Source organism: Neopelma chrysocephalum, unplaced genomic scaffold (genome assembly GCF_003984885.1).
Source record: "Neopelma chrysocephalum unplaced genomic scaffold, ASM398488v2 Primary Assembly neopelma1_61c, whole genome shotgun sequence".
Lineage (NCBI taxonomy): Eukaryota > Metazoa > Chordata > Aves > Passeriformes > Pipridae > Neopelma > Neopelma chrysocephalum.
Window position 1 is genome coordinate 530236 of NW_020897718.1, and position 19234 is coordinate 549469.

Genomic DNA, 19234 nt, shown 5'->3' on the forward strand with positions numbered 1-19234 from the left:
CAATCTAGAACTAATTGAGCTCAAAAGAGCCCCAGCCTCAGTGAAGCTGCTGAGAGTGAACAGAGCACAGTCCTGCTTCTCTCTTCAGGGCCCTGCCAGGGCTGCTGAGCATGAGAGTCAGGTACAGGACACTGTTGGGCAGCAAATAACCTCAGCATTTCAACACTGTGAGAAGAACCCTTTCAAAAAAGGAGTGTGCTGAAAGTTGGATACCTATCAAACTAAGGTAAGTGTCTCCTTCTGGTGTTTCTTCTTGCTGCATGCTCCAGGTCTTTTCCATCTGGTAAATGAAAAAAGAATGGGCTTTGGAGAAGGAATGGCATCTGACTTTTAGACAAAAGTTTGGTAGGACATCTGATTTTTAGATAAAGAAATCTGAATTCAGTTACAGATTCCTCAAAATTTTCTTAAGAAAAAGAAGCTTTTGTCATATATCCATAACATAACTTTGCTGTTTTCCTCACTTACGTCATATTCATCTTATAATCTGTGATTAAGTACTAGAGAAATGTTGATGGTAAATATATGCCCTGAAGGAAAACATGAAGTCAACACTGCCTTAGGTTAAAGATTTAGAAACAGAGAGAGTGAGAGAGAATATATATTTATGTATATAATCTATAATGGAATAATTTAGTTTTATGAGGTACATTTGAAGGTAGGAATTTAGCCAGAATTAAAGCACATGAAAGTTTCTATAATGTTAGAATTTATTATGGCAGGTAATTTGTGTGTGTGTGCATGCATATACATAAAAATATACTATACACGGATACCCATATATATTATTGGTTTTTGCATTGCAATATGACGTCTTGCCATTTTGAGGTCTAATTTAAACTGACAATAGAATGAGAGTGGAAATTTTTAATCTGCTTGTTTTCAGATAATGTACAGAGTTATACTATCATGACTGCATGTGTAAAAAGCTCCATTTTAACACAGATCAGTGTATAGAGACGATATTAATTCACTGAGTTATCATCAAGACAGACTTTTAAAAGGGAAAAATTGTGTTTGATTTCTTCGATTTCCAACATGTCCTTTGCACTTCTAACAAAGGAAATGCTGTTGTGATTTGAAGGCAAGAGAATAGAATCTGTAGTATACTAGATTCAGGATTCATCATGGAAATTCTATCTTTGAATGATCTATGAGAATAACCTTTGTATTAGTCTCATTTGTGTTAACACATTACCCCTAAGTATATGCCACTCAGATTATTCATTTGTTATTCAGCTGTTGTTTAGTATTAGTGGTTTATGGTAAAAAGTTGCTGGTGAGTAAAAAGGAAGTGTGATGTGTTGTTATTCTACTCTATCCCCATAGGATGCTATTATGTTTAGAGTCTGCTATTGTGACGATAGCAAGGCAGGATGTCACCCATGTAGGTGAAAAGCTGCGATAGGACAAATGTAAACAGCAGCAGTCAGCTGAAAATCTGATCCAGGGAGGTGCCAAGCAGCAATTCCAATGAAGCAGATGTTAGTCCATGCCCATGAAAAGGATCAGGCCTTTCTTTGTCTGATTTCGAAATACTCAAATATTTGCAGTGATTCTCAATTCTAGGGGATTATAAGCCTGTTCTTGTGAAGAATTAAACAGCAATAATGGTAGTAAAACTAGAAGCTTGTACAGGTATTTGCAAGAGAAAGCTCTTCAGACTTCAATTTCAGTAATTAGCATAGCATGCTCTCATATAGGTAACATTCCTTGCTTTCAATTTCAGTAACTGATTCCCCTGCACAAAGACTGAGCACAAACAAGAAAACAAAAAGTCTTTTAACTTAAAAATTTAAATTAAACTGTGTAACCACCATTTTACTAGATGAGCTTTTGTAAAACTCATAGGCTGGAGTGAAGGAATGGAGGCAAATCTGCAGATCAGTATTCACCCAAGCAAAGAAGCATTTCAATTTCTTGTGTTAAATAAATACAATCATTCCATGAGATGTCAGTTGCACAGCAACTGCAGTACAACTCAACAGTACACACTGTAACATTCAGATTTATTCAGGTCAGCAGCACTCACCACATTATTTTAAAGCTTAGTATCACTGCATGAATGTAGCAAAACAGAGACCATTCCTTAGCTATAAGGAGAAGATCATTTACAAATCAGCCAGTTATGTGATTATACAGGAAGAGATGATTTAAAAATGTATTAATGCACTTTAACATTTCCTGTGGAAAAGATACTATAGGTAGTACTCAATAAATACCTAATTAATACTATTAATAAACATACATATAAAATGACTTGTTTCTAAACTGCAAGAGTTCACATGTTCATGAGATCAAAGTTTGCAAACTGAGAGTTTTGTCCTGTTGATTTCAGAAGGCCTTAGAATGAAATTTACACCCCTACATCTTATAAAATCTTACCACCTGCTAGGGCCTAACTACTCCACAGGAGATTATTTCTATATAAATGCTTTTGAGTGTTCACAAGTACTAACAGGGTTGCAATTATTAAAGCTCCAAGCTAAAAATTAAATACGAGAATTCGATATACCAGAAGGAAGTTGTGGTTCACAGGCTTCCTAACCTGACATCATTTTGCCAGGTGATATAAAGAAGTCTAGGGTTGTCAAATAAATACCTCAGTCAACTGTTGCTACTATGTGAACAGCGTGGGTTTCTGGTTCCAGGAAAGCTGACTGACTTAAAGAAAAATCACATGACTTAAAAAATAATGCACTTTGGGTGACAAGCCATGCCATGCTTTCATGAAAAGCTGGCTCAGGTTTAGTAAGATTTATTATTCCTCATGCAATTGCTCCAGTGTAAGTATCTTAATTTCTCCCTAAGTCCCTATTCCACTTTACCAGATGCTCTTACAAGGAAGCTTTGTGCTCCAAGTCACAGTCAGGTCCACTAACATTACTGGAAAAAAAGAGCAGAGATTTAGAAGTATGTCTGTTTGGGGTGCAAGTACAGTCTACAGTTGTCTCACTAAAGAGCTGAATTAGGGGAGAGGGAACATAAAAAGAAACCCAGTTAAAACACATTAAGAAATCAACATTCAATATTGGACAGCATCAAAATAGTTTTGCGAAGAGAAGCGGCTGCTCAACACAACAGAAATGTTAGTGCTGAAACATCGTTTCTTTGATAATGTCTAAAACACCCAGCTCATAACTATGTGCTGAATAACATACTGACTCTTGCAAGTGTTTATGCAGGTGCTTAAATTTAAGCATATGAGTAGACCCATTGATTTCAAGCAAAATTATTTCAACAGGCTGACAAAATTTAAAGCCTGGCAGAGTGATTAGATCATCTAGTCTGACTTCAAACACAGCATGTTAATTCTACTGTTCCTCTTATCCAAAACTCAAAAGCTTGTCTGCTTACAGCAGAACAACATGGATGCATTATGTTCAAGATCAAAGTTTAAGGGGAAGATCATGATGTTCTGCACACGTGAGTAGCGATCCACAACAAGTGAGAATTGTTCAAGTTGACACAAATTCCTTACCTCAAATGGGAATTAGGTGTTACAGGCTTTGAACCAACTTACTGCAAAAGGGTGAAGGTCAATGTGTGTGTGGAAGATGGACTGTTTCTCCCAAAAGTCTATGTGCTATCAGAAAAAGCCATTAGCTTTATTTTGGTTTCTTTCCTACTCTTCTAGTGGACTAGAAGAGTACTGTTGTGTAAGCAAGGATGAATAAAAAAAGCTGCTTTAAAATCAATCTTTTTGGAAAAGTGCAGTTATATTTTTTGCCTTCAGTTTTCTCATTTCCCAAAAACCATGTGCAAACTGTGGTACAAAATAAGGAGCTGTTGTTCAGAAGCAGATGAAACACAGATATGTTAACCAAATGGAGACATACAGCAAAAATTAATTTGTCAAATCTCTTATCATCAGTTGATGGGAGTTCAGACAGTTTAAAAAGACTTACTATTTGAACAACAGACAAGAGAAAAAGTGGGAGACTTGACCTGGGTTCTCCTTTACAAGGATCAGTTACAGTGGGTTTATATTGCATGAACACATAGCAGCAGAACAGTGCTATTGAAGAATACCTACAACATACAGTCATACTGAAAAACAAAGCGGGAGAACAAGAGTGTCTTGGAGTAGAAGTCCACCTTGTCAGTTACCATGTAGTGGCTACAGAACTTCATGTCTTGGGTTAGCACAGAAAGTCATGTTGGCTGTGAGAAGCACTTTTTACTTTATCTTCTTCCTATTTACACTGAGTTTCAGGGTTGGTAATCTCCTTGTTACTTAGTATAGTATTTCCTGAGAAGCAGAGTGGTACCCCAGGGGAAGGAGAAGCCTGTCCCAGCTTACCATAGAAGGGGAAAATGGCAAACACTGTATCTCACATAGAGGTAGATTCAGTACTCAGCTCTTCTGTAAACTTACTGCAGCAATTGGTTCTCATTTCTACACTGGATCTGAAAGGATCCTTCCCAACCACCCATTTAGTAATGGTTGCAGACCCGTTTATCACAATGGCACCCAAAGAGACTGTGTGAACTCAAGCACCTGCACAACGCAGAACACAACCCTGCTGTAACAGTTCTGTAGTGCAGGACCACACATCTCCCAGAGAATGAAAATGCAAAGTGGCCAGCCTGTTGCCAATATTGCAATGAAGTTATGCCATGTGTTCAAGACAGCACAAATGTGGTAAACAGCCAGAGCAGCTATACTGTGATACAAAGTGTTGTGGGCAGTCTGCTCGAGCAGCGTGGTTCAACCATATGCCCAATAACTCAGCTGGGGAGACTGAGGGGAGGAGTTTAAAGTCAAGCTAACAGGTGTGGCATTGTCTCACTAATTGATTGATGACGTTTACATTTTGAAGCTGTAGGTCCCTTGAGTTAGAGATCACAAAAATTAATGTGTACAACATCTCTGTTTAGACAGCTCAGTATTCTTAGAATCTTTTATATTCTAACACACTTTATTTTTCCAGCATGGTACTTTAGTGTTATTTTGGATTATTACTGTAGCACAATTATCTTGGGAGGCTGGAGACAAAGATAAATCTTCAAAGATCAGCTGGCTCATTACTAAAGGGAAAACTGAAATAGCATTCAACCTCAACTGAACTACAAAATATTCTTTGTAATTTCAGAAATGGGAAGAGGAAAGTGAGCAGATCAATGTTGAATTCTTCCAAACTGCTTGACATTCCTCCCAGTCTCTTCTTTCTCTCTCAAAACAAGGAACCTTCATACTGCCTTCATATGATGCTGTGGTTTTATACTGCAGCACAGCCTTTATTTCCAGCACATCATTCTATTATAGTTCTATTCATTCACATCTATACTACTAGAGTAAGAAGGTAATTGTCTTAAGCAATAATTGAAACCAGAAATAAGATAAAAAAGCAGGATAATGTCCTCATACCATTAAGAGACATGAAACTGGAACTAACAACAGAGAAAGGCCCAGATTCAAACAAGAGTAATAAATCCAGCAGTTATATATAGAGACCTTGGCCCCAAGGGGCTCTGTCATACAAAAATATTAAGTGTTCTGACTATAATAAGCAAATCTCCTCACAACTAATAAGCATAGAGCAATAGCTTCTCACTCATCTTTGGGCTGGGTACTTCATAGAGTACAGAGAGCACAGATGGATCCAAATTCACTCATCTCACAGTAAGCTTGGAAGCACGAATCCTGGGACCTTTGCATGCAATGCATCAGATTTCAGACAGTCTGCTTGATAACACAGTCAAACTGATAAACATTTTGTGTATCAGACTTAGTGGAGATCCTGCCTGACAGTTCTATGAGGTTAGGCGTTTGTGATCTGTGCTTCATTCTAGAGAGCAAATACAAGCCTAAAGTGCTCCCTACAAGGGAGCAGTGCATTAATTTTTAATATTTTGATGGAAACTGTTAAAAAAAATTTCATTTTTTCCTAGGGAGAGGAAGGAAACGGGCTTGGTTTTTTGCTCTTCTCTGCGTCTTTTACTTGACTCCATTGTTTTCACTCCTGTAATTTCAATGCAAATGGACTATGTTAAGCTGCAATGTGGAATGTATTGCTTCAGGCTGATACTCATCATGGCTAGGCTTCCCGAACGAAGATTTGGGGAGGGCTACCCACGTTTGTTACAAGCGCACTGGTGGCTAAAAAGGCCAATACGAGATAGGCACGTCCGGCTGTAAAAGGCACAGCAGAAAGACTGATGCTCAGATACTCAGTATCAGCTTGTGCTGCCTCACTGAGAAAAGACTCGCGGAACTAAGAACCACTGTGATGTCAGTGGTGGCAACATGTTCATGAAAATTAACAAAATGGAAAAAACATTTTTCACTATTTATGTGTAATGCAAAATTGGCAGAATAGCATTCTCTTTGTTTTGAGTGAAAATCATAATCAGAGATGATTTCTATAAGACAAACTGAAAGCAGTTGAACTTACAAGAGAGAGGAGTAAAATACAGAAATCTAGGTACTTTCTGTAAAACAGAAATCAATCCATTATAAAACATATGTTCACTGACAAAAACTTTCTGTGCAACTATCATTTCACTTAATGTCTGAGAGAAGGTGTAATGAAGAGCTCTGAAAAAAACGCTGATGTCATACCCCTTGGTCACTTGTACATATTTGCACCAACAGTGGAAAAACACATACTTCCTGGAGATTTTTAAATGGTAAAGGAATTACCATTTGATTAGTTCAAACTTACCAGATGCAGAAAAGAGAACAAAAACTGAGAGCCGCTGTACATTTATCATTGCAGCAATACCCTCTCCTTGATCAGCACGTCACTCACAATGAGGGTGGCTGGAGAAAGGTAGGAAACAAATCTCTTCTAAATGCTCATTTCTGTTTAGAAATCTTCAACTTCAGACCAATCAAGACAGTATTGGAAAAAACAGACTTTATGAGAGATTTGGTTTTGTGCTTACTGGTGATACTGCATCTAGGTCTAGACTCACAGGAACATGCTCTTCAAGCTCTGTTTCTGAAATAAGCATATCCACCCTGTGGAATATAGCTACTCAATCTACTTGGTAATAGACAGTGAATGGCTTTTGTCTCTGGTTTTCTGGAGTTTTTTTAAACAATCATGAGTATATTGTTACTGCCTCAGGAGAGATCCTTAGCACCTGCTTTGACTGCATGGCACAATTTAACCCTATGCCTTAGTAAAGGAGATGCCACTACTCTTTAGCATTCGCAGTGTGGAATAACTTGTATTTGTCAGTCCACCTCCGTACTTCAAGGTGAAACAAAAAGCAAGTAAAGAGAGCTGGAAACAAAAATCAGTGTAGTCTTACAATAACAGTAACAATTTTAATAATTAAAATTTCTTACAAATGTTGATATCAGGAAGAAACTATAAATTTCCAGCTTCTCTATGAATACATAGGCTCCACCTATGGCGCATAATTGCTGATATAAAGGAAGGGCTGATTTCAAGGGTCATACCTAGGGATGCCCTAATTTGATAACTTATCTTAGCTCTTGCTTTCTTAACTATAACACTTAAGGGTGTACCCTTAACTATGAAAGAGGAGGTACACTGTGCATTTGCAGTACTCCTGTGCCCCCTAGAGCATTATATTGAAGAACTTGGGATTGACTTACATTGCAAAGGATGTAACATAGCCTATGGATGTTTAAAACTGATTTAATGCAATGTAAGGTTGAAAGTCTTACATGCAGTATTTTCAGCAAAATTTCCTATCTTATATGCCCCTATATGTCCTTTAGCTGGCAGCTTTGTATACGAGCTGTTGGACTATTTATAGCAGTCCTTTTAATTGCACTAAGGTATTTATAAAACATCCTGTCTCGTGAAGGCTTCCATGATCTGCTTTCATTCACTTGTGCTGATAATGAAGGCTATATAATATCTGGGGCTGTGAGGTAGACCAGCAAACCAGGCAGTTTGTCTGTTAGTTACGGGTTCCATATATTCTAAAAGGCTGAAGTCAAACTGCAATGCAGCCATACAGGAAAAAATGTACTACAGACTTGCAGTAAGTATAACCTGATATTTTTGTCCCCTGAGAGTCTTATCTCCTGTTACATAAACTCCAGAAGAATATGTTAACAGAAAAAAGACATTTTCAGGCAACCCACAGAACAGCCATCCATAACTGCCATATGCCGAAAATAACTCCATAGCCCAAAAATCTGCACAATATCAAAGCATTGATGTTGAGATGAGCTCTCTATAAGTGATCAATTTATAAACGAATACACCTACAGTTAATTAAATGACAGATAAGCATGACATAGTATGACTAAAAAAAAAAAAGAGAAACAACAGTTAAAAAGAAGCCACAAAATAAAGCCTCTCCTATGATAACAAGTGTCTGGATCCATTTATCCAACATCGATAAAAGCAAAAAACTTCTTGATCTCAACCTAAACCAAAATAGGCAACTGTTCCATTCTTTAGTCCTTGAAACTTTTCTAAAAGCTACCCATAATATTTGACATTAAAAATTTAATCTTACATGCACATATCCCTACCACAATTCATTGCTAACTATACTAATTTTTTGTTGTTCCTTTTCAGTATTTTTCCCAGCATGTCTGAGAAAAATATAGATTCATTTCTTAGTTTGCATTTGAGGCATTAATGGCCACATAGAAAAAAACGTACCCTTTTCAATCCAGTCTTCATTTTTTTTCTCCACAGAAAAAGAAGGCAATATACTATTGTGCATCAAACAGCAAAGCTTTTGTCATACAGAAGATGCCATCTGATAGGTATAAGAACACAACATTTAATTCATTACGTCTGCATTAACTACCTTATCTTATTTTGTATGTTGATATTTCTTCAAATAAGGAAAAGACAACATCAACAAAACCAAAACCAAACCAAACCAAAACAAAAGAAAAAAACCCACACCACAAAACTTTTGAGACCTTCATTTTCAGGACTTATATCCAAATTATTTCTCTGTTCTGTTTCATGATGGCTTAAAACTGTCTGTCTAGCATGAGGAGAGATAAACTTTTTCCCACATAAACCGCAATCAGTTTATGGCATTTTTTACTGAGCCATGAAAAATAATTTATTTGTCTACTCATTTCAGAAAGTACAAAGGCTCCTTTTCTCTTTAGGGAGTGTATCCCAAGTTGTTTGCGGAATATTGTCATTCAGTCATTATCAGCAAATTATGTTCCTGTGTGGAGCATAACTACCAAATAAAAACAAGATAGCTATTCAGTGCGGACTGATGACATTGTACTGTGTGCTATTTCAAATGGCCCAGGTACTACTGGTATTTAATCAATTTTATTAAAGGGTCCTGATAAATGTAAAAGAGTGCAGTTGATGTTGCGTTATCAGAAAAATGGATGAATTAATAGAAATTGTATTTGTGGACTGGTAGATTGTTATGGAACACATTTCAATCATGTTTTCTTCAGTATCAGAAGGGAGTCATTTTCTAACAAAGTTTGTAAAGAAATTTAGAAATAATTTTAAAGCCGCATATAAAGTTCTGTTACCCTTGATCTCAATTACTTTTAGGGGAAATGAAATGGCATTTATGAAAGATAACTCATTTGATCAATTGGCAATGCTCTAAACTGCAGTAAGTGCCTTCTCCTTCCTCTAAGCAAGGCTGGGTGTTTATACCCAGTTCTGTGAGCAGCCATCTGTGCCCAGGGGCTGCTTGAGCTTCCAACTCAGTTCTGCCAGGGCAGCTCTCAGTCTCTCTTTGGAAATACCTTCCCTCTAGTGACCTAAACTTAAATGAACTCATTCCTCATGGGTTTATTTCTCATTTTTAAATTCATAGTTTTTACAACCTCCACTTTTAAAGCCCCCTCAGCAGGCCCCTTGGTCACAGCACCCCACGGCCTGTGACATCCTCTTTGGAGCTTCCCAGGACAGCCATGAGGAGCAGCTTGTTGATATCTTGCCCAGCAGATTGTGCACCATGACAGAACGGACCTGCACACCGGCAGCAAACATCTGCTATTTCCCAGGCGTTCCTCCTCCCTCTGTACTGACCCACTTACCCACACAGAATGGAGGCTGTGCTAAGCTCAAACCCCTCAAGCAGGAGCCCCCACCTCAGGGCCCCAAGGTACTGAGGCAGCTGCAATGGGGACCTGGGGACTGCTGGGGCCACTGTGGGTCTGGCCATGGCACTTGGGGCCCCTTCACCTCTCAGAATGCCAACAAGACCTTCCAACATCCATGCCTGGCTGGGTTGTGAGAGCCCATTTAACATGGGAAGTTTGTCCTATGAAAACTTGCTTTCCCGGAGTACTGAGAAACAGGAGAAGTCTGCAAAAGCAGCCATGGGTAATTAGCACGAGGGCTTCTTCCCTGCCCCAGGCTACGCTGGCAGCGCTGGTGGCTGCATGGTTTTGTAAGCATGTGCCAGTTTATATAATATGAAGAGCTGGTTTAAGGTCAAAGGAAGCAACCTGAGTTACCCTTTGTTGCTGCAGCCCTCATCTTTAGGGATTTGCAGGCTTTCATCAGATTCTGACAAATGTGCCACCTAGATATGATATTATATTTTAACAATTTTAGCAACAGGCACCTGGCTCTGAGCAATTCCTTAAATTTGTTCAAATCTCAGTTGCAGCACTAACTATGGGTCACTTTGTATTTCAGAAAAATACCCTATAATCCCCTTTGTAACCCAAACTGCGCAGTCTTGCAAGATCTGGATTGCTTACCAAACAATAAAATACCATTACTACATCCTATACTGAGGTATGACAATTGCCTGTGTCCTGTCAGTCGTCCCAATTTAAAGTACTGCTAGACTTTCAGCACAGTATATCCTATATGTGGGATGGGAATTTAAGAAATTCAGAAAATTGTTTTGCACCTTACCCTCAAAATCCCATAGACTGCATGCCTTTGTTCTTAAATATCTATATATCTTTAAATATGTGACCAAGCTAAAGGGAATTAGGCATTGAGCCTCAGCTGAATTTCAGTAATGTATGACCCTGGAAAATTCCATCAAAATCCGTTCCTTTCTTGACTTCAGTGTTTCTCCTTCATTTGCCCTACATCTGGGAACATGGGGATAAGAATGCTTTTGTTTCCCATTTTGCTCTCTCTGTTTAGACTAATAGTCCCATCTCAAAGGGTCTATCATGTTCTGACTATACAATGTCTGCCCCATGCTGCAGAAATGCTAGATAAGAAAATTAAAATGATCTCCAGTAGTGATAAGGTATTCATCACTCTACTGTCCAAACACGAAAGGTAGCAATGTTGCCCCTTAAGGAAGTACAACTAATCCCCCAAAGTGGGATTGTTCACATATTTTTCATGATCTGTGGAATAGTCTGGTCTTAAAGACGCTACGAATGCCACAGTATTTTAAATTGTCTTGCTCTCGAGGTTTTAGGATTTTTAGGTTTAAACTCCTATATTTAAACACAGCAAAATGTGAAGTCAAAAACAAACCTGAAGTAATCAACAGGGATGTGTTTAACTTTCCGTTTGTGCTGCCCCTACTGTCATTTAAGGCTTATCTACATTTGGTGTTAGTCGGCTAAAAAAAAACCAAAAAAAACCCCAAACCAAAAAGACACTAACAAACACCCAGAAGTTTTGGAGCACATAGTACCATGTTCCAGTCAAATGCTTTAGCAAAGGCTGCTGTTATGAAAAGGATTTTCTAATAGAGGGAATAATGATCTTCAGATTCTAACCTCCTGGCACGGCAGTGAGATTTATCAGGAGGGGCATGTGACTAGTTAAGACACACAGCCCCAGCTTGAAGGAAACAGCTGCTCATTTCATGCTTTAGCACTTGGCAGCTGGACAAGGAAGGGTGATGTTTGCGTTGAATACCTCTGCAGAACCAAGCACAGTAAGTGATTTTCCCTGGTTTTGATTTTTTTTTTCCTAAACTGCCACTGCTTTCCTATTTTCATCCTAGACCTTTTGTAAAAACACTTAAGGGTGAGGCATATTTTCGAAACTTCATTGATAAGCAGTCATTCATGATCAGAATGCCTATATTTTTCTGATCTATGATTAACAACAGCATTGTTTTTGCTCTTGCTGGAACAAGGCAGGTACAGTGTTTTTTCCTTATACTAGCCAGGTAGGGAAAATGGTGCTTATTTACTCAGATGACGGAGTGAGGTGGCTGTTTATGATGACTGTATTTTCCTTTCTCGGTAGGTAGCGATACAACTTGAGTATAGAGCAATTTCAGTGTTTGGCTTAAAAGTATGCATGTAAGGAATTGACAGAGGTACTCCCTCAAAATAGTGTGATCAATCTGAACAAAGTGGGTTGTGACTGGCTACTTTTTGAGGGTGAATGCAGAGATTTTTTTGGAAAGAAAAAGGTAGAAGCAGAGAAATACAGGAAGACAGTGAAGATGCACTTATTAAGATATTATTGAGTCATTTTGGGTGGTCATGATTAATTAGATTGTGAAGATTGAAAAAAAATCCTCCCTAAAAACAGGGATGGAGTCTCCTACATATCTCCAAGTTCTTAATTAAATTTATTTTTGGATACTTGCATTTTTTTGGTTTTGTTTCATGAATGATTGATTTCCCTGTCTGATAATTTTTGACTGTTACAGTCTGAAATTTTCTTTTAAAATTAGAGTATGGGATACATCAAAAGGAACTTTTGATCAATTATTTACATAGAGATGAATTAGGGTTTTTTGGATGAAGACTTATGAAGAATGCAAACAAATGAAGGAGTGATGGATCTTGATATGTGATGAGACTGAGGGATGCAGGGGGAAGGAAGCAGGACAGAGGTAGAGAGCAGCAGAGTCCTGTTGAGGAAGGTCCAAGCATAAACACTGACAGGTTGCATGCAGTCCCTCCTTTAAAGGTGGGGAGAATAAACTTTATTCAAAGACTTCTCACATAAGAAAGGGAAACTTTATTTTTCTCTGAAAACTTCAATTTTTCTTTTAAACTGTAGTTTATGGCTTTGTCAGTTAATTGGAAATTTTATAGGAAAATGTCAACAGTTTCAATTATCACAAAATTGGAAGTCTACCTGGCTTCCTGCCTGTTTGTGTCTCCAAGGGTAGACTACCTTCGAACCAAGAACTGAAGTACTATAAGTTATGGTTACACTGCAGCCTTCCCACACAGATACCATGCAACATCATGAATGGAGCAGGCCACCGGGTCCTGAGGTGCTTGGCTTTGTTCTCGGGAGCCCCTAGTCCCCTGGGAACCTCGGCTGCAGTAGGGCCCCTCCGGCCTATCCGCATCTCCATTCCATGTGGGGCAGGGAGAATAACTGGTCCACTGTTGCTTTTTATTCTGATCCCAGAGTAAGTTTGGTTTTTTTCAGAATAGTAGGCATTCGGCATTTTGAGTAAGACTATGCCACAGTGTGCTTGTTTCCAGACATTGTACTTTGCATTTGTAATGAGTGTTCTCAGTTAAACAAACAGTCCAGTCAGATGAAAAGAACTGTTGAAGGAACGTGCTTTGAAACTAAGATAAACCACAAATCCACCAGAAAAGAGATGTGAGCTCAATCTATTCCTGCTGTAACTTCTTCTTCCCTGTCTCTGGCACAACTGCTGTGCCAGTGTTGGTGCAAAAGGCTGATGTAAAGCCATATGGTTCTGCACCACCTGGATTATGAGCTAGCTCATATGTACCTCTTGTGCAGCTGATTTTGTTCTCAGGCAGCTGTGGGAATTAAGTGTGGTATTTAAGGGGCAAAGTGGTGATTACACAGTAAACATTAGATAACTGCAGTGCTGAGCTTGTCTTCAGGTAATAATGTCTGAAAACACATTGTCACAGTGGTAACTGAATTGTCTCAAAGAAATGTGATGGGAGAGCTTAGTTTTGTGCCTCTGTACTGTTGATTATTAAGGTCACTTACAATCAAGGAGAAAAACTCATCTCTTGAATCTGCAAAGTGTAAGATAAACAACTCTGCTTTATTTACGGCTTCCAGTTGTCATTACTGTATCTAATTTTGAATGAAATTCAAGGCTCATGACTAGACTTTTAAATCCTCTGTCCATAAAATAAAGAAAACTTGATCAACATTACAAGATTTTCAAGGGTGCAATTGTTTCAATCCTTATTGCCAACCTGTTTTGGTAGGGATACTCTGTTAAACACACAGTGTACTTTGAGAAATGAGTGCATTACAGTCTTCAGGCTCTCCTCACTTTTTGGATTTTCTCATTAATTCCAACTGCAACATCTGTTACTATAGTACCAGTCATAGAACACTACTGGGGCACACACACTGATTTTGCATTTGAGCAGAAGACACAGCCTCTGTACGAACACTCTTTTATATTATTTTACAATATCCTTATCTCATAAAAACACATGCTCAGCACATTTTTGAATATACACCCCCATTATGTTCATGTAAGTTCAGGCAGGTCTGCATAGGCATGAAGCACAATAATCAAATTTTAGCATGTTTTATTCAGGGAAGTGCTCTGCCCTTGACTTTCCCGTTGATGAGTCTGTAGGAAGTCCAGTACGTAACAGAAAGTGTTCATCCTGGAATTTTTTTTATTACATGGTAGAGGGGATTGAGTAACAGTGTGACCATTGCTGTGCCTCTCCAGAAGCTCAATATATATCCATATCACTGACAGCATTGTAAGGTTCCTGTTAAATCTTTTTCCTTTACTCTGAGGAAAGGATCAGGGCAGCCTTACAGTTCTCTGAATGGGTATATTTCTGCTCGATATCAAAACATCTAGCTGAAAAGTAGCTGCAGTTTTGCTAGCCCGTTTCTCTGGTTGAAAATGCCATTATCCAGAGGAGCCACTCCCAGGATGTTCCTGAATAAAGAGAGGAAACTACTTTTAAAATACTGTAAGGGTACTTTTGTGGTTTTCTTTTTTTCCTAAGCTGTCCAGGCCTGGCTACAGTACATTCGTACAGGTACTCTAAACAAGTTGCACTGAATGTTTTCTGTTAACACATTTATGGTATATTCACTTTTCACTGCTCAATTTGACAAACATGTTTTCATGTTGGCCCATTGTTATAAGTCAGGAATAGCAATGTTTTATACCTGAGTGTTTGAATAAGAAGTCTGAAATAAATTCTCAGGTCTTCTGGGTTTTGCTCTTCGTTGATTTTGTCTGTGTTTTTTCTATTCAATGTGAATAGCCAGTGCAGTAGTACTTTTTCATTAATATGTTTGCTTATAAGTATAACATACCTAAAAACCACCTGACCACCAGATTAGAGATATTGCGACAAGGGAGAACTTTTCTCTTGTAATGATGGTAAACAAATATCAGCTACAAGACTGGCAATATCAACAAAACAGATTTTGTGAGGCTGGTTCAAATACAAAGACTAATCCCACAAACACATAGCTATCCATTGAGCTGAATTCATGAGAGGTCCCATCAGAAAATTCAGCTAACCTCTGAGTGTGTACGAGGTCAGGATCAAAATGTGGGAGTGTGGAAATACCCACAGGAGTGATGTTTACAGCTCAGCAGAAAACACAATTACCCCTGAGAACTACTCTGGTTGTTTTGGTGGCCGTCTGCTGTCTCACTTCTCTGAATAACTTCTCCCCTTGACCACATTCAAATAGGTGAAATGGTTTAACTCTCTCTACAGAGTACTCCCCCACCTGTGATTTATGCATATGTTCTTTACTAATGATTTGGAGTTTCTCAGGCTAGGGCAGAAGGCTTCAGCACCTCAAAAACCTGCCAGGCATAATCATATATGGAAAATTAGTGAAACTGTGCTATTCTTGTTCAGATACTCTATATATTTAGTTCCCACAAACAGAAAATAACTGTATCATCTTAAATTAACACAAATTTAATATTAGTGATTCAGCAGTATGTCTACTTTGGACTATGACAAAAGTCATACCAAGTTTAATATACAGTAGCTTATATATATATAGACATATATATATAAAGTGTTATATATACCAATATATTTCCATATACAACACCTTCCACTGCTGTTAAAACTGCCTCTCTTTTCAATCCCTTCTATGGAAACCTGTTGCACTCAAAGCAGCAGTGGGCTTGTGTGAGAGAGACCGGAGTGCAGCGTGTTCAGGAGCAGGATACCCGAGATGAACAAGGATTTTCCATCATTTTTGAAGCGTATTTTGTTCCCCATGCCTGAAGCAGGTTGATGGTTTTCAATGTAGAAATCAGTCTTAGAGGGTAGAATTTAAGTGAGTCATACACGATATCATCAAAGAGATTGAAGATGACTTATATAGGGTGTATCTGCATGCTTGCTAAACATGTTGATAAAGCTGCCTTTGACACGTGACCATGCATATATTCTTTGTTGTGATGCTGTATTCTTGTTCATGTTCTTTAAAAACATGTAACATTTCTCCAGCTTAAACTCTGGTCTCACTAAATTGAATTTCCTTAATCTGAAATAGCATTATTACAGGTAGACTTCCATTCATAACCAGTATTTCGCTTAGGCTCTCCCAATCTTGGTGCTGGTTGTTGTAGCACGAGTTGGTAAGTTCTGTTTGTTTTGCAGTGACCCAGTATTTGAACCCAGAGCTGGTTTGGAAATTTCTGGTGTTGCTAGTGGGGAGTAAAAAAATCAGTTTATGCAAATACACTATTGATTACCAGTGGAGAAAATTTCATCAGAAAATCTTTGCTGAATTAGGGCTGGAGCCAACTTACTCTCTGGATATATAGCGATTTTTGTCATCCAAATCAGAATAGCCATTACATTCCAGCCTTATCACACTGTTCATAAAATAGCTTCCTTAAGAGACTAAAAATAATCTCCTCTGCCAAAGATGTCTTGCCTACTTTAGCTTGCTTACTCATGTTCTACTTTACCAAATTCATGAACACATACTTCCTGGAACAGCTGCCACCCTTCCTAAACCTCTTGGTTTCCAGGCCCTGCCCTTATGACTGTCCATGTATTTTTATCTTAGGTAGGCACGGTGGCAGGAACTAGACTTCACTTTTTTTTCCCCCTCTTCTTGAGTGAGTGCTCTTCCCCTTAGATTATAGTCATGCTTTTGCTTGCTTTCTCCATGCAGATCAAAGAAACTTCACTATTTCATGTAACATTGGTGTTCTGAGGATGGTAATTCTGTTCTGTAGTTTCAGCCAAGATAATGGAAGATTTGAAATCCTTCCATTAATTGGAAGAGTTGATTCTGTATCTCTCATAGCTTTAAGGAGTGTTCAGAGGTCTTGGGAAAAGAGCTTGGGCATCACGGCTGCACCTATCTAGTACAGGCTTGACATGCCAGATGTGACTAAAGGATGCTTAACATGGATAGAGGAGTTTCGTGTGTACAGATCACAAAAGAATTTAGGACTGACCTAAACAGGGAGCTTCTTGATGTTGCTGACTTGGACTTCAATATTGAAAATCCAGGAAGAGGTTACAAGCTCTAGGCAGTCACCTTCTAAAGTGATAAGGTGGAAGTGAAAGGTTAGGCTGAGAATCATTCTGATGGAGTCAGGCCCTAGAAGTAAAAGGGAGCCAGGACTGCAGAACTAAAATAAGAGAAGTGGTTTTCAGATTAATGTATCTTAAGGAAAAGCTCTTTTGCAATTTACTTCCTGTCTGTGCTTCAAAACTTGCTCCTTTTGGAATTCTTGCGCTGATTTAACTGTATTGAATAGAAAATTGGGGTAAACTTTGACCTAAGCATGGTTATCTGACATACTAGTGCTTATAGAAATATAATTTGCTCCTGTAAGTAAGCTTGAAAAGGATGGAGCTGCTTTGAAAACTTGACTGTAGTCAGTCTTTCAGTGCTAAATACTGGGGCAGGGAAAACAAGTTCCTAAGCCTCTATGTCAGCTTTTAAATCAAGATCTTCCCAACATCTTACACCCTTTAATTACCTCTTCTTACTTGACCACATTTTTCACTTCATATTAGCTTTACTACATAGCCACATTGTTAATTTTTTAACAATTATTGGAGTTTAGCAGATCCTTCAAGAAATTCTGATGAGCTCCTTAGATTTGATAAATATATGCTAAAGAGTAAATAGTTATGAGTTTCCTCTATAAATACAAAACAAACAGGTTTGGATGAATTTAATAAGTGTCTTTCAAGTTGCTTGGGGTGGCCTGAACTGGCCACTGCAAAGGCATTATACTACCAATGACTGAAAAGGTTTTATCTACACAGCCAGAAGTGCACTTGGTGGAGTATGTGATTCTCAGCTGTTGCAGCCACAGCAGCTGCTCTTGTTGCTTTTCAAATAATGCTGAATCTTTGGCATACACGAGCTTTAGAGAATTAGTATTGTATCTTAAGACATGAGCATTGCAAACTTAACCTACGGGTTTTGGTAAGGTTTGTTCTTCTGAAGTCCTATCGTAGCAATGTGTTCTGTGGTTGTGGAAGTGGAATATTTGTGTAGCTGCAAGCCTGTGTTAAATATTCTTTCATACAATAAATATGTAACTCCCAAAATAATATTAGCAAAATAAAGATCAAAGTTACTTGTTTGATGTATTACTTATTAAAGCAGGAACTGTAAGATGCTTTTCCTCTTTTTTTCTTTGAAAATTTTTTTACACTGCTCCTTCCCCTTTTTCAAGTTGTCATGCTGTTCTGTGTATTTTTATATATAGCACCTTCTTACGTTACTCTCCTTTTAAAGAAGGCATTTAACTTGTTGGCTACAAACTGTCTTATTGTTAGGAAGGTGTGTGGTTACTAATAAAAGCCAGTCTGTTCCAGAAGCTTGGATATAGGAATATAGGAACCGTGGTGACACTGTTGTCGTATCCGGTACTCTGTAGACTTTTTGTACCATAAACAGTTTTAGAAGTTTGCTGTGTCTTCTTATGGTCGTACTAACCAGTATGCGTTTCTTAGTAGACTGCTTAGTAAGCAAACAAGGTTCAGTCAGCTCACTGATGGTTGCTTTGTTACCTCTGAAAAAAAGTACAAAATCCAGTCAAACACATTAAAACCAACAAATAATCTCTTTCCTGTCCTTCTCTGTTGGAGGCTTAATATTTCAAAAAACTCTGAACTGGCCTAGGAAACACTGTATGATTGTATTTAAACTACTCTCTTTGCATCATTAAGAAATCTGACACTGCCATTGTTTCACCCATATCTTCCCAAGGGAAACTCATAAAAAATAAATACAGGTAAGAAACTGCCCATGTATTTTGATGTCCAGCATCTGCTGACAGAATTTTATAAAGAAAGATACTGGGTCTCTCCTGATCTCCAGGCTGTGTTTTCAGTCCACCAGCCTTTTGGCACACCAGCTTGCCTGTGAGTCGTGTGTCGTTGGTGACTTCTGCAGCTGCAAAACCATAGCAT

The 19234-nt window shown here is 38.3% G+C and overlaps 1 protein-coding gene across 3 annotated transcripts in view; it reads left to right on the forward strand.

The window, feature by feature from the left end:
- The first annotated feature begins 59 nt into the window (after window positions 1–59).
- The window catches only part of RASGRP3 (RAS guanyl releasing protein 3), a 59652-nt gene continuing 40477 nt past the window's right edge, over window positions 60–19234 (forward strand). For 2 of the 3 annotated variants that reach the window (XM_027682102.1, XM_027682100.1), the window contains exon 1: window positions 11689–11799. The gene's annotated coding sequence lies outside the window, so the exon portion shown is untranslated. Of the gene's footprint in view, window positions 227–11688; window positions 11800–19234 lie in introns of those variants that run through there. The other variant, XM_027682101.1, reaches the window with a different exon arrangement.